This window comes from Bubalus bubalis, chromosome 19, assembly GCF_019923935.1.
Source record: "Bubalus bubalis isolate 160015118507 breed Murrah chromosome 19, NDDB_SH_1, whole genome shotgun sequence".
Taxonomy (NCBI): Eukaryota; Metazoa; Chordata; class Mammalia; order Artiodactyla; family Bovidae; genus Bubalus; species Bubalus bubalis.
The window spans coordinates 56,882,384-56,905,586 of record NC_059175.1 but is presented as its reverse complement, the minus strand read 5'-3'; the positions used below and the strand labels follow the sequence as shown (position 1 = coordinate 56,905,586).

The 23,203-nt window shown below is 41.9% G+C and overlaps 1 protein-coding gene across 1 annotated transcript in view; it reads right to left on the bottom strand.

The window, feature by feature from the left end:
- Positions 1 to 23,203, bottom strand: part of MARCHF11 (membrane associated ring-CH-type finger 11) — a 117,037-nt gene that overhangs the window by 1,356 nt on the left and 92,478 nt on the right. The gene's annotated exons all lie outside the window — the stretch shown is intronic.

Here is a 23,203-nt window from a genome sequence, read left to right as displayed (position 1 = left end):
ACCTTCTGCTACTTTTCCTCCCCTCAACAATTCAACAAACATTTATTAAGCATCTACTTGAGAGCTTTTGGGCTTCCTTTGTGGCTCAGCTGGTAAAGAATCCGCCTGCAAAGCAGGAGACCTGGGTTCGATCCCTGGATTGGGAAGATCCCCTGGAGAAGGGAGAGGTTACCCACTCCAGTATTCTGGCCTGGAGAATTCCATGGACTGCATAGTCCACAGGGTCACAAAGAGTCAGACACAATGGAGTGACTTTTATTTTCACTTTCTTTCTTTTGAGAGCTTTACTTATATCATGTCATTCAGTTTTCACCACACCCTTATGAAGCAAGCACCAGCATGTTCTCCATTTTACAAATCAATTGCTCAAGAGCACACTAGTGGCAACAGTGAAGCAGGGATTCAGACCCAGGCAGGCAAGCTCCAGAGGCTCTCTGATGCTATACAGTGAACGGATGACCACACATTTCTGAGACAGACTCTCAGGAAAGTAAGCAAGATAACACAGGAACCTCGGGGACAGCAAACTGGCCATCTGTAGATGCGGTGCCCCGATACACGGCTCCTGTCCACCCGAGATCCTGGCACACCCTGCATTTTTCACACATTTACATTTCACCACATAATCTAAAAGCTTTTGAATCTGTGACCCATCACAACAAGTCCCCGGTGGAGAGGTCCCTTCAGATAGAAAAGCGAGAAGGAGTATCTCTTAGAGGAATGTGAAATTCCATTGAAAGTTGGAGGTGAGGCCAATGAAGTCTTTCTGAAAAAGGAATATGGCACGTAAGGAGGATGCATCAGTTGACACAATCACATCTAACCAAAATTTGAAAATGAGAAGATCCTACCACCTCCCAGCATTTAGAATCTTGGGTGCATGTCCTAGAAAACTCATGTGATAAATAAGAAAAAGGAAGCATGTAAAAAATGTTTTATACATTTGTGTGTATTTACAAAAAAAACTCACAAACAATCTCAATGTCCATTACATTGAGGGGGATAACATTGGAGACAGGCTTAAAAGAGGGCTTTCTATTGTATCTTTAGTATATTTTTTTAAGCTTGGTGGTGGGGATGTGAATGTTCAATGTATTATTCTATATGCTTTTGTGTACCCAAATAATTGATAACTTCAAAAATAACGGGAAATTTATTGGGAAATTGATCTAAGATGGGTTGAGGAACAGACAACAGAAGAAGGGGGATAAATAAGGAGTTTACCACATTTATGTGAGGAGCAGAGTGTCAGCAGTAGGAGAACACAGAGAAACAAAGAAACTTGTCAGAGGAAAAACTGAAAGAAAGTGTAAATGCAAGAAGGGGGAAAATCAGTCTCCCATTTTTAAGGCTAGAAGAATGGGTGACTGAAAGAATGATAACCTCCCATACAGACAATGAGTTTAGTGTTTGGAACAAGTTTTTTGGGGGGAGATTTTTTTTTTTGGTCAAATAAGACATCTATTTCTGCTTTATTGACTATGCCAAAGCCTTTGACTGTGTGGATCACAATAAACTGTGGAAAATTCTGAAAGAGATGGGAATACCAGACCACCTGACCTGCCTCTTGAGAAACCTATATGCAGGTCAGGAAGCAACAGTTAGAACTGGACATGGAACAACAGACTGGTTCCAAATAGGAAAAGGAGAACATCAAGGCTGTATATTGTCACCCTGCTTATTTAACTTATATGCAGAGTACGTCATGAGAAACGCTGGGCTGGAAGAAGCACAAGCTGGAATCAAGATTGCTGGGAGAAATATCAAAAACCTCAGATATGCAGATGACACCACCCTTATGGCAGAAAGTGAAGAGGAACTAAAAAGCCTCTTGATAAAAGTGAAAGAGGAGAGTGAAAAAGTTGGCTTAAAGTTCAACATTCAGAAAACTAAGATCATGGCATCTGGTCCCATCACTTCATGGGAAATAGATGGGGAAACAGTGGAAACAAGTGTCAGACTTTATTTTGGGGGGCTCCAAAATCACTGCAGATGGCGACTGCAGCCGTGAAATTAAAAGATGCTTACTCCTTGGAAGGAAAGTTATGCCCAACCTAGATAGCAGGTAGATATTCAAAAGCAGAGACATTACTTTGCCAACAAAGGTCCATCTAGTCAAGGCTATGGTTTTTCCAGTGGTCATGTATGGATGTGAGAGTTGGACTGTGAAGAAAGCTGAGCGCAGAAGAATTGATGCTTTTGAACTGTGGTGTTGGAGAAGACTCTTGAGAGTCCCTTGGACTGCAAGGAGATCCAACCAGTCCATTCTGAAGGAGATCAGCCCTGGGATTTCTTTGGAAGGAATGATGCTAAAGCTGAAACTCCAATACTTTGGCCACCTGATGCGAAGAGTTGACTCCTTGGAAAAGACTCTGATGCTGGGAGGGATTGGGGGCAGGAGGAGAAGGGGAGGACAGAGGATGAGATGGCTGGATGGCATCACTGACTCGATGGACGTGAGTTTGAGTGAACTCCCGGAGTTGGTGATGGACAGGAAGGCCAGGTGTGCTGCAATTCATGGGGTCGCAAAGAGTCGGACACGACTAAGCAACTGAACTGAACTGAAGACGCTGCTGGTAGGTGATGGAAATACCTCATCTTTGAAAAATCATACCTATCTAATATCAGAATTAAAATTTTATATCTATCCCATTCAGTTGTGGTTTAGTTGCTATGTTATGAAGGACTCTTTGCAACATCTATCCTTACCAGGAGATAAACTTCTAACACATATGACTTAAAGCATTCCAAAGACACTAACATAGGCCACTAAAAAATGCATATGGTCTAATAAACAAAAATATCTTGAACCCAATTATTATATACCACTAAAATAATAAGAAGAAATGTAAACTTTTGTCAATCATAGCAATTCAATTGTTTGATTCTTTTTTCCCTAAGGAATAATTAGAGTTGACCCAAATGACCAGATGTTTTGGGGAAACAGTCAGAATTATAAGTCAAGACTACCAGATTTTAACTGATAACTTTAACATTAGATTTCTGAAATCTCCACGGGTAATAATTTAACTTTTCTGATTCTGTTTTTCCTCCTTAAAAATGTGATTGGAATACCTAATCTGTATATTCCACCAGATGCTATGAAGACAGATTGAAATTAATCAACTATAAAGCACTCAGATTTCCTTGGGGGTGGTAACTATCTAAATATAAGACATTATTATTAATTAAAAATCAATAGTGAATCTTTGTGGTGCAGTGAAAGTCGTTCAGTGGTGTCTCTTTGCGACTCTATAGTCACATGGACTCTATAGTCCATGGAATTCTATGGACTCTATAATCCATGGAATTCTCTAGGCCAGAATACTGGAATGGATAGCCTTTTCCTTCTCCAGGGAATCTTCCCAACCTGGGGATGGAACCTAGGTCTCCCACATTGCAGGTGGATTCTTTACCAGCTAAGTCACAAGGGTGGTGAGGGGCATTCATTCACAATAATCACAAGACCATTACAGTCTGCAACAGGTTCATTCTGGATAAGGGCAGCAATGGGGAGGGGGGCTGGTTTCACCAGGGAAATCCACTCATTTCATAGGATCCTAGTCTTTTTTGTCGATTTCCTTTGAAAGACCAGAAATCAAATCAGTTACTTGAGCGTAAATCATTTTCTGGGAATATATTCCTGTAGCCTTTTCCTAAATACATAAATCTACCCAACAAGCAGAAATAAATCCCACAGGTCTTTATAGTACATTCTGAACTAAATTTAGAGAAGGAAAACTACTTGAAGTTCTCATGAAGACAAGTCCTCTTAAGTTTTCCCCTGCATGTGCTGCTTCTTAATTGCATTTAAGTTGTGACAGATGTTTCGACTTGGCTTTATTCTCCATAGTGAAAAGTGAAAGTCGCTCAGTCATGTCCAACTCTTTGTGACCCCATGGTCTATACAGTCCATGGAATTCTCCAGGCCAGAATATTGGAGTGGGTAGCCTTTCCCTTCTCCAGGGGATCTTCCCAATTCAGGGATCAAACTCAGGTCTCCTGCATTGCAGGTAGTAGATTCTTTACCAGCTGATCCACAAAGGAAGCCCAAGAATACTGGGGTGGGTATATATCCCTTCTCCAGCAGATCTTCCTGACCCAGAAATCAAACCAGGGTCTCCTGCTTTGCAGGCTGATTCTTTACCAACTGAGCTATCAGGGAAGCCCATATTCTCCATAAATGTCTGGAATTGCTCCTTGCCCTCTAGAGGCTCTCATTTTACCAAAATATGAGGTACCCCGTCTCACCCCAAGACTGTCCTTTGTAATGTACACTTTCCCTCTTTCTCCTTTAGATTATTTGAAGCTTTGGCAAATACCATTTGTGTTTATGAATGTTCATGAGAAAATTTGACTACTATGACCATTGAAATCCAGAGGTAAGGATTCATTTCATTCTAGTTCATGTGTTGAGAATCCTCCTGATGATTGGTCCCCTCTTGTTTCATAACTGATCACTTCACATCATCCATAGCCACTCTCTAGCTCACATCTCAAGATAAGCCTTAAAATGAATTTGTCATCTTGACATTTTGGGTCATAGGAAAACAAGCTTAGATTTACTTCATCTGAGTCACTAACTCTGAAGTGAAAAGCAATGAACATTTCTAGAAAATGTAAATATTAAATATTTTATGGTCCTTGCTACATTATTAATGGCAAAGATGTCAACAAGGTGTGATTCATGGGAACTTGGGAGTTTTGAGACTTGAGGAGAATATGTGTGTAGGTGTCCCTGTGTGTGTGGTTGGTTTATTTTTTATTTCATAATTTTCGTGCCAGTAGCATTTAATTACAGAGAAGGCAATGGCACCCCACTCCAGTACTTTTGCCTAGAAAATCCCATGGATGGAGGAGCCTGGTAGGCTGCAGTCCATGGGGTCGCTAGAGTCGGACATGACTGAGCGACTTCACTTTGACTTTTCACTTTTGTGCATTGGAGAAGGAAATGGCAACCCACTCCAGTGTTCTTGCCTGGAGAGTCCCGGGGACAGGGAAGCCTGGTGGGCTGCCACCTGTGGGGTCGCACAGAGTCGGACACAACTGAAGTGACTTAGCAGCAGTAGCAGCATTTAATTAGAGCATCCCTTTATTGATGTACAAAGGAACATTTTTGTTATGAAATAATCTTTATCAACAGAAAAGGTTTAAACAGTTTCTGGGTTCATTGAAATAAGGGGACGGTGCTTATGAAAGTAAGATATATCCCAAATTTGGAAGTGATGTGCTGGTTGAAATTCTTATATGGTAGTAGAAAATGAGCTAAGAAATAATGGGAAGACTCTCAAGGTACACAGACTAACGTGTGCATCTATGTGAACACATAGACGTATACACTATTTATCTATGTTTATTTCATTATAGACAAATATGCTGTGCTGTGCCTACTTGCTCAGTCATGTCTGACTCTCTACGATCCCATGGACTGTAGCCCATCAGGCTCCTCTGTCCATGGGGATTCTCCAGGCAAGAATACTGAAGTGGGTTGCCATGCCTTCCTCCAGGGATCTTCCCAACCCAGGGATCAAACCCAGCTCTCCTGCATTGCAGGCAGATTCTTTACTGTCCAAGTCACCAGGGAAGCCCAAGAATACTGGAGTGGGTAGCCTATCCCTTCTCCATGGGATCTTCCTGCCACAGGAATTGAACCAGGGTCTCCTGCATTGCAGGTGGATTCTTTACCAGATGAGCTACCAGGGAAGGCCATAGACAAATGGTAAGTTACAATTAACAGAGACTTGCAAATTTTATGGTCAAATATAAACAAATGTTGATATTAACTACCAAACCACCAGTCTAATCATTTCATTTCTTGTGTAATCTTGACTGCAACTCTACAAATAGATATATTATTGAATAGTTCGATTCCCTGTTAAGAAAACTGAGACCTAGAGAGATTTAGCCAGTTGTCCAATGTTATGATGATATAAGCTCTGAGACTGAAGCCTAAATCTGTCCAATTGCAAACCTTCAGTGCTACAAGCCTATTCATGGTAAATTTCCAATGGATGTTTGTATCTTCTAGTCACATAATGACCAACTGAAAGAGATCACTCTATTGACTGAACGTACCTCCAAAAATCCTCATGTTGAAGCACTAATCTGTAACATGATGGTATTTGGAGGTGGGATCTTTGAGAGGTAATTAGAGTTATAATTCCTGAGAGTGACTAATGCCCTTATACAAAGGGAAAGAGATGTGAGTTTTCTGTGTGCAAATGTGTGTGTGTGTACACCAAAGAAAGGCCGTGTGGGATAATAACAGGGAGAAGAGAGCCCTCACCAGACTGAGTAAGCCAGCACCTTGACTTTGGACTTCCCACAACCTTCAAAACTATAAGAAATAAACATTTATTGTTTAAGCCACTCAGGCTGTGGTATTTTGTTATAGCAGTTCAAACAAACCAAGACAGACCTGGTATATAAACTACAATACCCTCACTGAAAATATGAGTAAATTAAGACCCAGAAACTATGATTTGGGCAAAGTGATATAATTAGTTGCCATTTTTAATATCCTTGTGTGTCACCAACCCTATTTCATCTCTAGGAGTGCCAATAAAACAGCCCTTTGCATTTGCCCCCATCCCAGGAGAGAGAGGTGTGAGGAACCTTATATGCAGGCAACACTGTGAGTGGTGTGCATGCTATCTGGTAAGCTGTCCCATCCTGAGCTGTCCCAAGATACGCAAAATCCTAATTATGACACCATCTAAAGGCCTGTGTGTGGTTCAGTCACAGAGACCCTTGGGAAAGCTAAAGAACTCTCAGCAGATAATTGGCCAAAAAAGGCTATCTTGATTGTGAAAATGTCCAAGATTTCTCAATTAAATTTAAATATTCTCCTGGCCAAGATTCTTTTTCTCTTCCTCTCTCTCTGAGTTTCCACAAAACTGAACTCTGTAAATATAACCTGTGTCATTCTGAAAAGTCAGTGTGTACCATCAGCAGAATGGTGACTTTTGGTCTCCTTTAACTCTATTTAAGAAGAACAGATTAGAGTAGATTAGAGTCAACCTCATAAAGTAGCCAGAGAAGGCAATGGCACCCCACTCCAGTACTCTTGCCTGGAAAATCCCATGGATGGAGGAGCCTGGTAGGCTGCAGTCCATGGGGTCGCTGAGGACTGGACACGACTGAGAGACTTCACTTTCACTCTTCACTTTTATGCATTGGAGAAGGAAATGGCAACCCACTCCAGTGTTCTTGTCTGGAGAATCGCAGGGATGGGGGAGCCTGGTGGGCTGCCGTCTATGGGGTCACACAGAGTCGGACATGACTGAAGTGACTTAGCAAGAGTAACAGCATAAAGTATCCCCAGTTTTACTACTTAATTCCCCTGGAGGAACTTGGGGAAGACCAGAGTGTGGTTATAACAACGAGGGTTAACCAAATAAGACAGTGGCCCAAGATATTTTCTGTTAAGGTCATCTTTGCTAGAATGTAATAAAATGCATTAATTCTTCTTTCACATTTTCCTAAGATGCTCTACAGTTAAACGCCCAACAGTTATGGGAACTTAGATGTAAGAGTAGAGGTAATCACTTTAAAAGTCACTCTTCCATTGTTGAATCTTGTTAACATGAATCTTGAAGAAATAACCATAAGTTATTTCTATGTATGTTGAATGGGTTTTGTTGGACTCAAATATATATGAAGCTTAAAGTAAAACAAAAATCAGAAAAACAAAAGAAGTGCAAAAATACAAAACTTAAATAGAGATATAAAGATTGAAGTGAAAGTCACTCAGTTGTGTCTGACTCTTTGCGACCCCATGGACTGTATAATCCATGGAATTCTCCAGGCCACTATACTGGAGTGGGTAGCCTTTCCCTTCTCCAGGGATCTTCCCAACCCAGGAATCGAACCGGGATCTCCTGTATTGCAGGTGTATTCTTTACCAATTGAGCTATGAGGGAAGCCCATAGAGACTGAAAGACAATACATATTCAATTACAGAAATCACTAAGTTTGCAGAAGAAAGTGATCATTCTGATACCCTAAATCTAGGCCTCTGGGAGCTATCAATACAGTGTCCTGATTACATTTGGGGATTTTTAAGAATACAAATTTGCAATGTTGCCCATCAGAACAAATAATACAAAGAGATATTCTACAAAAATGCACTTATATCTATTAGAGATGAGTTGATTTTTCTATTGTTGATTATTATATTTTGATATACCCCTACCCCCAGAACCCTGGTGGCTCAGAGGATAAAGCGTCTGCCTGCAACGCAGGAGACCTGAGTTCAATCCCTGGGTCAGGAAGATCCCCTGGAGAAGGAAATGGCAACCCATTCCAGTACTCTTGCCTGGAGAATCCCAGGGATGCAGAAGCCTGGTAGGCTATAGTCCATGGGTCGCAAAGAGTCAGACACGAAGGAGCGACTTCACTTCACTTCACTTCACTTCACCCCCAGAACCAAGTTGAGAATGGTAGGCTGGTCATGACAGTTTAAAGCTCAGTGGTTCAAAAACAGATTCATCATGAGCACTGGCAAAAAAATCTTCTGTGCAAGAAATGAAATAAAGACAACAAATTATTCAGAAACTTCTCATGATATGGAAATCCCTGACACTAGAGACTGGCTAATATCTAAACATGGATGATCTAATTCTCTGCATCCTCAAAGTAGAGAATGGCACCCACGAAGACATGATCATAGTGAAGACCCTAAGTGACTGCACCTCGGAGAGCACACAAAAGGAAGTTTGCAGCGTTTGTTTTACAACATCGTCACCCTCTACACCTTCGTCTCCACTCAATGAAATCTGTGTCACCAGCCTGGATGCCAAGCGCACATTCATGCTGCCCCTTCAATGCTGATGCCTACACTCCCTGGGAACAGAACAAGACACAAAGGCAAACTTTAACATGAAGTGTCACTTCTCACTATTTGGTGGTGAGGGAAGCCCTCCCTTTTCTAGAAGGTCCTGACATAATGTGGATTTGCTTCTCAACCTACTATCCTCATTTCAGCTAATGACAATCCCCTCAAATCAGTTAAGCTAAAACCCGATGATCACCTAGGCAGTCTGTCCTCTTGCCCTGAATTCTGCTAATTCTGTCTTCTTAAGAAATCTCAGATAAAACCACAGAACAGAGAACCTTCTGTCTGTGACCCCAATCAGCCATGTACTCTCTGAGGACAGGAATCCTAATCTGACTTCAATTGCTGATACATAGTAGGAACTCAATAAATCTTTGCTAAATGAGAGGGAGTGAGAAAGAGAAGAGTAACTGTCGCTGGGATCTAAAAGATGATAAGACTGACTCCATCTGGGTGAAACAGTGCTGTTAAAACACAAAATGTCTCCAGTACAGTTCTTTCAAAAGTTAGAGTAATACCTGGAGATACCAAAGACAAACTGAAACGTGTATTCCGAGACTAGAAATGAAAAGGTTTAAAAATGTGGGCCTTTATTTCATAACAGTGGGTTTTGCCCCACCCCTTTCAAAATACACACACACACACACACACACACACACAGCCTGCCAGAAGTAGAAGAGTGAAAATTCTTTACAAGGGCTTATTTTAGCCTCAGTAAATTGCAGCAGCCTCCCCCTCTATCTTGTTGGCCTGGTCATCAAATGTTTACTTGAGTTAAACAATCATGAATGATATAGTTACAAATGCCTGTGCCAGACCAAAAAGACTAAGATTCAGGAGTGGATATTCTCTTCTATTTCCAGATAAAACAGGAGAATTAAAAAAATGCTGGCCATTTTTCTGACCTCTTGCTCTGTTCAGAAATCAATCCATCAATTAATTATTTTAATGATTTTTTTCTTCCTTTGTAGAAAGGAGATTCTTCTGCTCTTTCAATCACCAGCCCTGGAGCACAAATCTACCATAGGCATATTCACAGAATATTCCTCAAAAGCTGCAAACTTGTTATACATTATAAAATACACAGTATGCAAATTTTTTTTAAAAAAAGGATTATATTATCTAAGTTTCCACGCAACAGGGCTCGAGGAAAAAAAGATCTGTGGATATTATTATTTCAATAAAAGAAATAAAGGAATGAGTCCAATACATTTTTAAATATATAATACAGGTATCCTAGAGTTCCCTTGGGCTTCCCAGATGGTAAAGAATCCACCTAACAATGCAGGAGACCCAGGAGACTCAGGATTCAATTCCTGGGTCAGGAAGATCTCCTGGAGAAGGAAATGGCAACCCATTCCAGTATTCTTGCTGGGATAATCCCATGGACAGAGAGGCTACAATCCACGGGGTCACAAAGAGTCGAACACAACTGAGTGCCTGAGCACACAGACACACAGAGTTTCCTTGTAACTGGAAGCATGGGTTAGAATTGGTTTAATTTCAGTTGAGTGCAACTCCAATTCTGTCCTTCAAATCATGGATGGATGGAAAACCTGGCATCACAGACATATGAAGTGGACAAACACGGTAACTCAATTTCAAAATTAGGAAATACTGGGTATGATTTAACCCAACCTGTTCATATGCAGAAATGAAGTCTCTGAAGCCCAGAGAAGTGACATAGCTTGACCAATGGGCCACAGTTACATTCAAAGCCAGAATCAGAGCTAGACCCTTGAAGGCTGATTCAGTATACTCCTCTGCAAGAACTCAGATTTCAGGAGCCATCCCTGGCCAAAGCTTGTCCTCACAAGTGTGTCTCTGACCCGAGGGATATTACCTGACTATGACTAGGCAGTCAAAATCTTTCTTCAGTAACACAAGAGACTGCGGTGGTCAGCTCTCCTCTGACCTTTATCCTAAAGTGTGCATGGCTGCATCTGGGTAGGAGAGGGGAGGACTGTAGTGACCTTCACAATATATAAAATATTAATAAATAACTCTGCAAACCTCAAATGTTACAGCATCTGGTTTAAAGATAGATGTCTATCTTCTGTGAATTAATTCTTTAAGGATTCAGGATCTACCTTGGTAGATTTCCATTTGTTTCCCACACTCTGGACCAAAGCCAGTACTGAGAAGGAGGCTATTAGTGGACTTTTCTTAGTGGCAAGCTGAAATATGTATATGCAAATTTCCCTTCCATCTCCAATGGATAAACTGTCTACTGCAAACTTGCAGATTATGATTTTATTTACCTTAAGGGTAAACAATACATGTATTGATTGTTTCATTTCATGGGGTAAGAACAATATTTTAGAAGTTTTAATTGAAATATCTAATTAAAACCTGTTTATCTTTGGACCTGACATAGGCTAGTTCAGTTTTGTTGACTTTGCTTTTCATTTCTCTTAAATCACACAGACTGTGGGTAAATATTCCAAACAGAAGCTGTTGTCTCAGCATAAGTAAAATGTATAACTCTTTGACTTCATCCTCATAACATCAGTAGTATTTTGTAGCTGAGACTATCAGTTAAATTTGATATATTTGAATTGATGTTAATTAGAATTTTTAACCTGAATATAAAAATGCTCAGATCTTGCTGTTGCTGCTGCTAAGTCACTTCAGTCGTGTCCGACTCTGTGCAACCCCATCGACGGCAGCCCACCAGGCTCCCCCATCACTGGGATTCTCCAGGCAAGAATTCTGGAGTGGGTTGCCATTTCCTCCTCCAGTGCATGAAAGTGAAAAGTGAAAGTGAAGTCGCTCAGTTGTGTCCGACTCATAGCAACCCCATGGACTGCAGTCCACCAGGCTCCTCCATCCATGGGATTTTCGATGCAAGAGTACTGGAGTGGGGTGCCATTGCCTTCTCCGGCTCAGACCTTAGGCTTCCTAAATATACTATCCTGTGATCTAGCAAGAAAATTCAAGGTTGAGATGTGATTCTTTACATAAATAATTCTTATCAAGAAATTGCTTCACTTAAAACAATGGAGAGAGAAATGGATTTTGGTATGGTAATATTAAATTTTATCTTTAATATGTTTCTGTATATTTTTTGTTCTATTAATTAACAATAAATAAAAGAGTCACAAAATAGCTAATTACTTTGGGTTTTTAGGGAAGTTTTTTTCTCCATTTCTGATCTAAAACTAGTGTTAAAAGAAATATTTATTTCTGGTATCATACCTTGGGTGTTTGAGACAGTAACTAAAGAAGTAGTTTCAGTTTATTGAATAGACAGGAATATTTTATAAATTACCAGTTCAAGCTCAGCCTGTAACAGGCTCTGGAGCCACAATCTTGGGTCCCTCTTCTAATCTGTATGGCCTCTGGAAACTAGTTAATGGTGCCTTAGTTTTCTCACCTCTGAAATGAAGAGAGTACCTGCACCCCATAGGGCTGTTATGAAGATTGAGTTTAAAAACCGAGGGAAAGTGCTTAGAATGCTGCTTGGATCAGAGTAAACATAATCTTAGCCATCACTGGAGATTTGTTTTGAAAACCTCTTTTTGACATGTTTGGAAATGCACTCATCTCTGTGGTTCTTCCTGACCCCAGAGGAACCCTGTCAGGACACCTACCTGTGTTCCAAGTAGGAACATCGTTTAGAAGAATCACATTCACACTCTCCTTGATGAGAAAGTTCTTTGTTGCAAAATAGTCTGAAGTCAGGAGGTCCCCAAAGACTGGGTGCCAGTTCTGATGAACCATCTCTAGGTTCTGAAGTTAAGGGAACTGCTTCTCGTCACCATTCCCATTACCACGGGCGCCTTTGCTTTCTCTTCCAAGGAAAACTTCCAGTGTCCAAGTTCAGTTGGCCTCTTTAATAACCTCATTTTAGAGTAGCCTAGGGATATATTCAGCTCTCTCCAAAGTTGCTGTAATTGTTCCAAGCCTCATGTGTTTAGAAATCACACAACCACTCTTGTGGAAAACAGTCAAGTTGGAGAGAGAGTGAAGTTGCACAAAACACACACACACACACACACACACACACACACACGTGTGCATGCTCACATACAGAATGAAACCACAAGGGATGTCCCCTCCTGACCCCTCAGCTGCTCCCAATAATCTCGGATGACTGGTTCCCTGGCTCCTGGATCTCTGCAGCCCCACACAGCCACCCCCTTCTTGTCCATGTGGATGACTTGACCGTGACCTGACTTGTGTAACTCTTACCCTCTGCTGTCCCTCCTTCACTTCAGCTCAGGCCTCTCCCTTCCAGAAACTGGTCCAACCACAAGCCCTGACACTCTCCCAGCTTTGCTGGCAACCACCGCCTCCAGGGCTTCTCACTCATCCACTTTCTCCATTTTAAAGGTGGTGGTGGTTTAGTCACTAAGTCATGTCCGACTCTTGCGATCCCATGGACTGCAGCCTGCCAAGTTTCTCTGTGCATGGGATCCTCCAGGCAAGAATACTGGAGTGGGTTGCCATTTCCTTCTCCAGGGGATCTTCCCAACCCAGAAATTGAACCTGAGTCTTCTGCATTGCAGGAAGATTCTTTACCAACTGAGCTACTTCATTTCAATGAATGCACCCTATTCTGCTTCCTTATGACTTCAAGCCCCTCTATTGGGCAATCTTCCTCAATTGGTCAGCTTCTTTCTGGCTTTGGTTCCTTCCCCAGTCTCTGAGAAAGCAATCCCATCCTGTAATTACTCTCCACCTCTCAAGGTGAAGGACAAGGTTGATCTTTGTCCTTGCTGGTGTTCCAGCAACTCTGGATATAAAGCCTCATCCTAGCCTAGCCTCACTATTTCACCCCTCTGTACTCACTCCTCAGCCCTAATGGGTAAAAACATACAGCCTCCTGGCCCTATAGACTGGGGCACCCCTGGCCCAGCCTCAGGAGGGCAGTCAGCCGTGTCCTGTGGTTCCTCTTGTCTCCTGGCTCAGCCTCCTCTCCCCAGAGCTCTCTGCAGCTGACCATCACTTATAATGCTCTCGACAGACTCCTCTCCCCACACAGTGCCTTCTCCACCTCAGCAGAGGACCACATGACCTACTACCAAGCAGGAGATGCAGGAGAGGCAGATTCAATCCCTGGGTTGGGAAGATCCCCTGGAGGAGGAAACGGCAACCCACTCCAGTATTCTTGCCTGGAGAATTCCATGGACAGGGGAGCCTGGAGGGCTACAGTCCATGGGGTCGCAAAGAGTTGGACATGACTGAGAGACTGAACACACATCCACCTACTGCCTGAGCAACAGATCTTTTGCAAGGAGGTCCCTCTGTTTACTCTCCCAGAGCAGCGCATGAGGCATCTACAGCCATGTCCACCCTCTCCTCCCCTGCCTGCCCATCTCAGGGTTGGGAGGACCCTTCCTATGCAAGACAGACCCCTCTCCTGAGTGCTGAGTTCCATCTCTGCACCTCAAGAGCATCCAGCTGTCCCACCCCCCTGGATCTTCAATCTGCCTTCTGATTCCTTCTAAGTCTGTCTTCTCAACATTTGCTCAAACCTCACTCTGCCATGAAAATAAGTGAATGGCAACTTTTCTCAATTCTACACCCCCACCTCAAGATTCTACCCTCATTTGACTGTGCTCTTTTTCAAACATGATTTATAAACTTACATCCTGAGCCCCTTCTGCCTATCCCAGCCATTCTCTGCAATCCGTTTCTATCCAGCCAACCCCCACACTGCCAAATCCAGTGATGCATTTTGGCTTGATTTCACCTACTCTTGATAAAGCAGCTGGCACTGTCAGCTGCTTGCTCCTCCGCCCCCAAGTCCCTTCCTCACCTCAGCCGACCCCACTCTCTCCTTCTCTGGCCATGCTCATCTCTCTGCTTGCTCTGTGTCTGTCTTCTTCAAAATGCTGCTCATCTCTCCTGAATCACTTCCCTTGCAGACGCTGGTTTCAACTACCAGATATAAAGCCCCAGCTCAAATTTCCAACCCTAAGGATAATTACCCTTCCCCCATCTGCTCTCACATATATTTCTCTCCTGGCACTTTCCATGTTGTATCTTAATTGCTCATTTCCCTGACTGTCTCTCGCCAGCAGCTGGAGAGCAGAGAGGATGCTATAGTCCAAAAGCTCTTCTGCAAAGGGCCAGACTGTAAGTACTATAGGTTACATAGATATCACAGTCCCTCTTTGTTGAGGCTGCAACCACTCATTGATAACACATCAATGAATGGATAGGACCGGGTTCCAACAAAACATTTTTTATGGCCATGTAAATTTATATTTGACATAATTTCCATATGTGATGAAATAATATTCTTTTAATATTTATTCAACCATTTCAAAACGTAAAAATCATTCTTAGATCTTGGATGGTAAAAACAGGCAGCAGACTCTGAACTAATTGTATCTCTAGCCTGTGCTCCAGGCTTGGGACACAATAAATACCCAATTAATGTTGGCCCAATAGATGACTAATACTTGTTTGGCTAAACCGCCCCCAATATCATGCGTGCTTAGTGGCACAGTTGTGTCCGACTCTTTGCGACTTTGTGTCTGACTGCAGCCCTCCAGGCTCCTCTGTCCATGGGCTTCTCCAGGCAAGAATATTGGAGTGGGTTGCCATTCCCTTCTCCAGGGGATCCTCCTGACCCAGGGATCAAAACAGCGTCTCCTGCACTGTGGGCAGATTCTTTACCATCTGAGCCACCAATTGAGAGAGGTTGAAAGATTCACACTTTTTCCTAAGGAGGAAACAAAGTCACCAACAACAATATATTTGGTCTGCTGCTCAGCTAATCATGTCCATGTTTCGCCAAAAAAAAACTTGAACTGTACCCAGTCACAGGAGGGGAAGGTCTGGGGTTGGGTTTTCTCTGCCAGGAGGAGGGCTGAAGAGTGAATTCACTTTGAGAGACCGTTTCAGCACAGCCCTGAGGGTAAGGAGCAAAAGCAAGATCCCTTCTGCTTTCTTCCCTGGGGTTTTAAAGGCAGCAGTACCACTAATAACCAACTATGATAGTAATCTTTGGAAAAACTGGTAAACATCAGTATGATTAAGGCATAGATAAGCCTATAATTTGTACCTCCAGAGTAAAGAGATAATAACAGCTTACTTCTCACAGCATATAAAGGGTAAAGAGCTGTTCTTTCCCTAATGATGCTGAATTACAAGAGGCCACTCTGCCTCTCCTTCCAAGGGGTCTGGCTAGATTCTAAGTGAAGTTGGGGCATTTCCTGGGGGCATGAAGCACACCAAGATATTCTGAAATCAGGAAAAACTGTCTCTGGGGCAGTTCTTCTGGGCTTGTAAAGGAATTCTGCTCTAAGAAATAATTCTAAATGAACCAGGAGAGCATTCAAATCTGGTTAACAGCCCTGGCTGCAAGGGTAACAGACCAGCCAGCGTGACCAACCTCCCAGCCCAGTCTTCCCCTGGGGAGATGTTTGAAGAGAAACCCAGAGGAGCTCCAGGCTGGAGAAGAAGGGTTCTGTCTGTCCTAAGTCAGCAGCTGGGCCGAGATCTCCCAGGTAGCCAAACTGAGATGCTGGAGGGATGTTGGTCCCCAGTCAAATTATAGACCAGGAAACAGAAGAAGGAAATGGAGCCGAAGTGGCTGACTGGTCCTCTCCTGTCTTGAGGGAAAACTGTAATAGGAAGACTCAAAAAGGAAGCACTGGGCTAATTGACTTTTCTAGTTATTTTGCCAAACACTTTTTAAGTTGAGCTTCTTTCCTTTTCACATCTTATGATTCACGCAGATGCACCCACATCCGTGCTTCCTATGAAAATAGGCGTGACACAAAGGCAACCACAACCCCCACCATTCACTGCAACCCAGAGCACCAACCAGGGCACACAAGTAACTTTCACATCCCCATCCTCTCCCCAAGGCTCCATGTGGACCTACTGGCAGTCTAAGCTCTGTTTTCCCAGGTGATTCCAGTGACTCAGATCCCAGATTTGGTGGTGGTGGTGGTGGTGGTGACTGGGTTGGGACAGGGTGGACTGTCTCCCCCCGAAAAAATCTACTTCACATACATCTGAAATCTCATGATCAAAGTTGCTGGCAAGTTTGAATGAGTCGGGGGTGTGTCATTTGGGCAGAAGAGAAGAAGAGAAGTGGTCCCATGTCCCACAGAGAAAGCCTCTTCAAGTGGAGATGCCCCACTTCAGGTCAAACGGGGCTCTGTGGTCCAGGCTCTCTGCTGGGAGGACCGGGCAAGAGGTGACCCTGGAGGACATCCATACCTGCTCTGTGCAGGACCTCACTGGCCCTAGGAGTGTGGTGAAATTGAGTGTTTGGCAAATTCTATATTTACCCATACATATTCTACAGCTTAAGAAAATGCTGTCTCTCAGCATGTACACACTGCTATATATAAAATAGATCAATAATAAGGACCTACTGTATAGCATGGGGAACTCAAATCAATACTCTGTAATGACCAAATGGGAAAAAAAGCTAAAGAAAGAGGGGACATATGTATCTGTATAACTGATTCACTTTGCTGTACACCTGAAACTAACACAACATTGTAAATCAACTGTACTCCAATACATTTTTTTTTTTAAAAAAGAAGAAAATTCTGTCTCTCTATCACAACCCAGGGACTGCACATTTTACAAACCTCACCAACAGTTGCGCCTCTGTTTCATGATGATCCCATGTGACAAGGTAAGAACGGGGAAGGGGGTGCTCTTCAGTAAACCCATTTTTTTTCTGCTGTAAATTATTGTGGCATGTTTCAATTCCAATACTAATTTCCTCCAGTAAGTGTGTTTTTCACCTAAAATACTCTAAGAAATATTGTCAACTTCTGAATCATGCTGGGAAGTGCCAGAAAGCATGGAAAATTTTAAATGGGATGGTTTCAACGTCACTTATATTTTGTTCAGAAATATAAATATGCATTAGGATTTTCTTCCCTTAGTTGATTCACTTTCTCAATTATGCTTCACTTATGTAATTAGGTTGTATGTGTTGAAATCCAGCCACAGGAAGGAAGATGACCTAGAAGCATCATTTTAGGGGAAAACAACCCTGCCATGAAATATACACTGGTCATCCTCCAGGGCAAGGATTCATTCCTTGTAACCAAGACTCAGAATATCCTGAAAGTTTCTGTCAAATTTCTTCATCTTTCCTCATATAATATAAAAAAAAATTTTTGAAAATTTGCATTTTACACTTCCCATCAATCAAATGTTAAATCCTGTGTTACTTTTAGCTGTTCTGCCTGAAGGAAAAAAAAAAAAAAGAAGTGAAGCAATGTCAAAAGCAAGAGAATTTGTGCCTTTTAAAGAGAATTACTGTGCCTTTTAAACAGTAAATACAGGTCAATCCAAGACCACAGGAATCTGTTGTATTTATTTGTTCTTCCAAAGTTCTAGAATGAAATGTGAATAAAAGTTATCAACTGGTAACTCTTAAATAGTTTTCTTGCATTTGCCTGAGTAGCTTTAGCTAGATATATTGTCAACTATGAAAAACAGATTTTTCAAAAGGGCCATGATAGATACAAAATTTATATAGATTAAAAAAAAATGGACTTGAAACTTAGGAAAACCTTATACTGGAGAGCATGAAATTTCTGCAGAAGAAGCACTGTTCAGTATTGACTATAATTGATACAGAAAGAAGAAGGCACCTTGATCTGATCCTTATTCTAGTGTGTCTGGGGTTAGTTTTGAATACAATACTGAAATACTGGATCTGCTCTGAAGAGCTTGGAAAGCAAAATCCAGCAGGGGCGATCCAGATCACTGCTCCCAAGACCCCCACCTCCTCCAGCACATCCAGGAGCTCTGGGGTCACATTCTTCTATGCCTATTACACTGTTAACACTGAAAGGCTTTCACTGCTCAATCTCTTTTCCTCAGGTAGTAAACACTCCCAGAAATTGCTTTAAGAAAAATTGCTTCTCTTTGTCACATGGCTCTGTGGCTAACGTCCCGATTCTGTTATTGCTGACTCTCCTGATTATTCTATTTCTCAAACTCAAGTACAAGCATGTAGAACAGAGGACGTACTCTCAAACACACACACACAGATGTAATGAGCAAGAACCAGAACTACCTCGCAGGATGCTTTTGAAATAATGAGATAAATTATAGGATGGAATTTACACTGTCCTGCTCTTGAAATCTGCACATGGCAATCCTGATGTCCCTGAGAGACGCCAGACAGGACAAGCCGCATAGGAGCAAGGTCCGGAGTGGCCACTCCCACTTTCTTAGACAAACCTGTCCCACAAACCTAGATAGTCATGCACTCAGTTACTCAGTCGTGTCTGACTCTTTGCAACCCCATGGAGAGAAGAGCCTGGTGGGCTACAGTCCATGGGATTCTCCAGGCAAGAACTGGAGTGGGCTGCCATTTCCTTCTCCAGGGAGATGGTCATAGAATGGATTTTAAGAAAACTACTCTAATGGCGTTAAATACAATCCAAACTACTGATCACCATGTCAAAAAAAGGAAATGGTGAAAAAGATCTCGAAGATAGACATCAACATTGGAGAGGGGACATTTCTGCACAGGAAGTGAAATGAAAAAGGGCAGTGGGAGGGAAAGGGTCTTTTTTTTAAACTTTATATAATTTTGCAATTGTAAACATGAAAGGTGTTTTAGTCTGAATATGTATGTGTTTATATTATGTGGATGACTAACAAAACCTTTTAAAAGAACAACAGTGATCCAAATTTCTAAATTTTGTAGCCACAACCCTCATCACCCTTCCCTTATCATTCCAAGGAAGATACAGATCTTCCAGATGTGGTTTTGGCACTAACCTTGCGTGTGCATGAGACTAGGTAGGTATAAGCACTGCTGCCTGTTTCGGGAATCCCACAGAACAGGGACCATGATGAGGCTTTTGTTCTAGTTTACAGCTTCTATGAGAGGCTGAACTCACCTCCTCAGGGTCACCAGACACTGAGGGGACCTGGTAAGGGCCCTCACTTTCCAGATGCAAGTTCATCAGAGGATTCCCCATCCTATGGTCGCGTCTCAATCCCTCATTTCTTCAAGTCACTCAGAAACATATTCCTTTTGTGGTCCAAGCATCCTTAGAGGGACACGGCCGATATAAGCAGGAATCTTGTTTTTTCCATGTGCCATGTATGGAGCTGAGAACCAGGTCCTGTACCCAGAGCCCTCTGCCAGGCACTTGCTTTTAATTTCTGAATTGGCTCATCTTTCTGTGTCCACTGTGCAAAACTTCTTAGGAGGGAGCCACTGTGAGCCTGCTGTGACTATTACTTCTCCCTAAATTGCTGCCCCTGGGCTACAGCATCTCAGTGATTTAGATCCTTTATATTAGTTTTCCTAGTACACAGTCATAGTCTGAATGCCATCTACTTAAGTATTTGAAAGAGCTCCCCAAATATAATCTAAAGTTACATCTCTCTGTACTCCCATTTCCTTAAGACAGCCTCCCTCTGACAGCTCTCTGTCTAGCTCTGGACCACCACCCTCTCACTGTTAATACCCTTCTCCCAATCCTCTTGCACTCATTTTCACTTTACTCATCTCATGAAACAGAATTACTTCATCATTTAGGAACTATAACCTGTTATAAAGGTGGAACTTGTCGACCAAACCCTTACACATTTACCATCCCATCATCTAGAAATCTGTCCAATATGGTAGCCATGAGCCACAGGTGGTGATTTTCGTGAAGGTTCAGTAAAATTAAATTTAAGATTGAGTTTCTCATTCACACTAAGTACGTTTCAAGTGCTCAACAGACAAATGGAGCTAGTGTCTATGGTACTGGGCAACACAGATACACAACATTTTACTCATTGCAGCAAGTTCTGGAGAACTTTGGACAGCCCTGATCTAAGTATTTAAACTATTATGGTACCCAGACCCTTGGGAGAATTCAAAACTGTAACAGCAAGAAGAAATTGAATCTTGGGAAAGCAGATGTATTACTTGATAATAAATGAAAGTAACAAATTAACTTTGGGAATAAGTAAATTTCCCCAAGTTATCTTCCTAAACATTATGTGGGCTTCCTGGATGGCGCCAATGCAGGAGACGCCAGAGATGTGGGTTCCATCCCTTGGTCTGGAAGATCCTCTGGAGGAGGAAATGCCAACCCATTCCAGTATTTTGCCTGGAGAATGCCATGGACAGAGGGGCCTGGAGGGCTATAGTTCATGGGGTCACAAAGGTCACAAAGAGTCAGACATGACTGAGTGACTGACTGAGTACAACACATTACTTACCCTGACTGGACTATAACATTGTTTTGATTCTGGAATAATCTTCTATGAATTCACAGAAATATTTTTTAAGAAGAACATTTATGAAGCTGTCAATCTGCTCCTTTTCCGTTTAGGTATAAATAAGTTTGAAAAGATTAGATGAACAGGAATATGGGAATATTTCCAGCCGCCTTAAAGCCTTCCAAATGGGGAGCCAATCTTACAGCCTCCGGTGGTGACAAGGGGGCCATCTCCCCATGTGCCAAGCATCTCTTCATCCATCAGCCTGCTCAGCTATCACTTCCCCATGAAATCTGCCTCAAACAGTTCCCTTCCCACATAAAACAACCAGTGTCAATCTCCTCCCGCTTTGTTCAACTACCATCTCCTGTGCTTAAGTCCATCCCTGCACATCCTGCTGAATTCTAGTTACTTACGTCTGTCCTCCCTGTGTGGCTGGGAGCTCCTAGAGGGCAGGAAAGTGACCGGCTCTCATTTGCATTCCCAGCACTTGGCACTGTGTCTGACACCTAGAAAGCTGATTGGACTGAACAAGCTGGACACAAAGATGTACGCTTTTCACTCTGACTCTGGTCTTGCAGTCATGGGTATTTGAGGTATAATCAATGTAAGCTACTTTGTTACTGTCTACATTTAGTTAGCTGACATTTTAATTAATTTGAAATGTTAGCAGGAATAATTACCTGCCATGATCCAGCTGGCTGTTGGTAGCCTACATGTATTTGCTTTCTAAATGTAATAGGTTTCCAATTTCTTGGGGGAAAAATAAGCTTTTCTCTGGGTCCAAAATGGAGAAGGAAATGGCAACCCATTCCAGTATTTTGGCCTGGAAAATTCCATGGACAGAGGGGCCTGACGGGCTACAGTCCATAGGGTGGCAAAGAGTTAGACACGACTGAGCGATTCTCAGTTCACTTCTGGGTCCAAAAAGGCTAACTAATGACATTGCAAAGTGAAATAAATACTGTTGTTCAATCTGAATTCTTTAATATTTTTTAAAATATACAAATAAATCATTGAGTGATGGGATTTTGATTAGATGAGCCAAAAGACAATGAAAAGCATTGTCAATATTTAAAACCTAGATAAAAACTCACTCTTCAGAGCTTCTCCAGGAAAATCTCCACTGGTTTTTTTTCCTAAGAAACTTAACTTTATAAAATGGGCAAACACCCACATTTCAAAAGGGAGGCCCAAATACATCTTACGTTGTCAAAAAGATCATTAGTTCCTATGTATGTGCTCTTAAAACCAGAATCCTAATAATCTTGATTAAAAGACTGGCATCAGCAATCAAAATTTAAGATATAATAACTCAGTATTAAATGCAAGCTATGAAATTCAAAAAGATGATTTCCTAAGCAAGAAAGGCCTGGCCTTTTCAGTGCTGTAATAAAGTCAACTGTTTCCCTTCAGGTCAGATTGGGAGCCCAATGGTTCTTTCATTTTTCATCTCTCCTTTAAATATCAATGGAATACCACATTTTATAACTTTTATATTGAAAGATAGAAAACACTATTTCTGAATTTGTTGAGGGATTGGTAGAACAATTCTGTAATCCATCTCAATTTAGAGTCATACCCCAGAGACTTATTTGAATAGAGTTGGAATTTCCAAATGCCTACATATGTATTATCACATTTAATGCAAATTGTTCATATACATGATTAGCCCAATTATTCAGGCCACATCTGCTCAGTTTACATATTTTTCATGACATCTCCCTCCATTCATTTTTCCTTCTTGACTTGAAATTTTATACTTTTCTTTCTTACTAGTCTTGTGTTAGTAACAATGGCGAAAAAAAGAAAAAGAGGTGAAATTCCAGCTGATCATAGTTTTTAAACATACGAAGTTGTCTTAGAAAAACTGACTGAGAATATTGAAATTGCTGCTAATTGAAAGGCTTTTGTGAGTAGAGGCAATCTAAGTGATTTCAAGTCTTCCAGTGTTTGTGTCTTATTCAAACACACTTAATCTACAACTCCCAGTTACTAACATAATTATTTTATAATAGTCTTTTCCTTTATTTAAGTCTGTGTGCTATGGAGGCTTATTCCCATTTTTATAGGTGAGGGGAAACAAAAGAAATAGAGAGAGACAAGGTTGACCTGTCCAAGCAGAGGCCAGGGTTAGAAACCAAGGCACCCGATGGGAGGTTGAGTCCATTCCCTGAAGTCAGTGGCTCTCACATTATC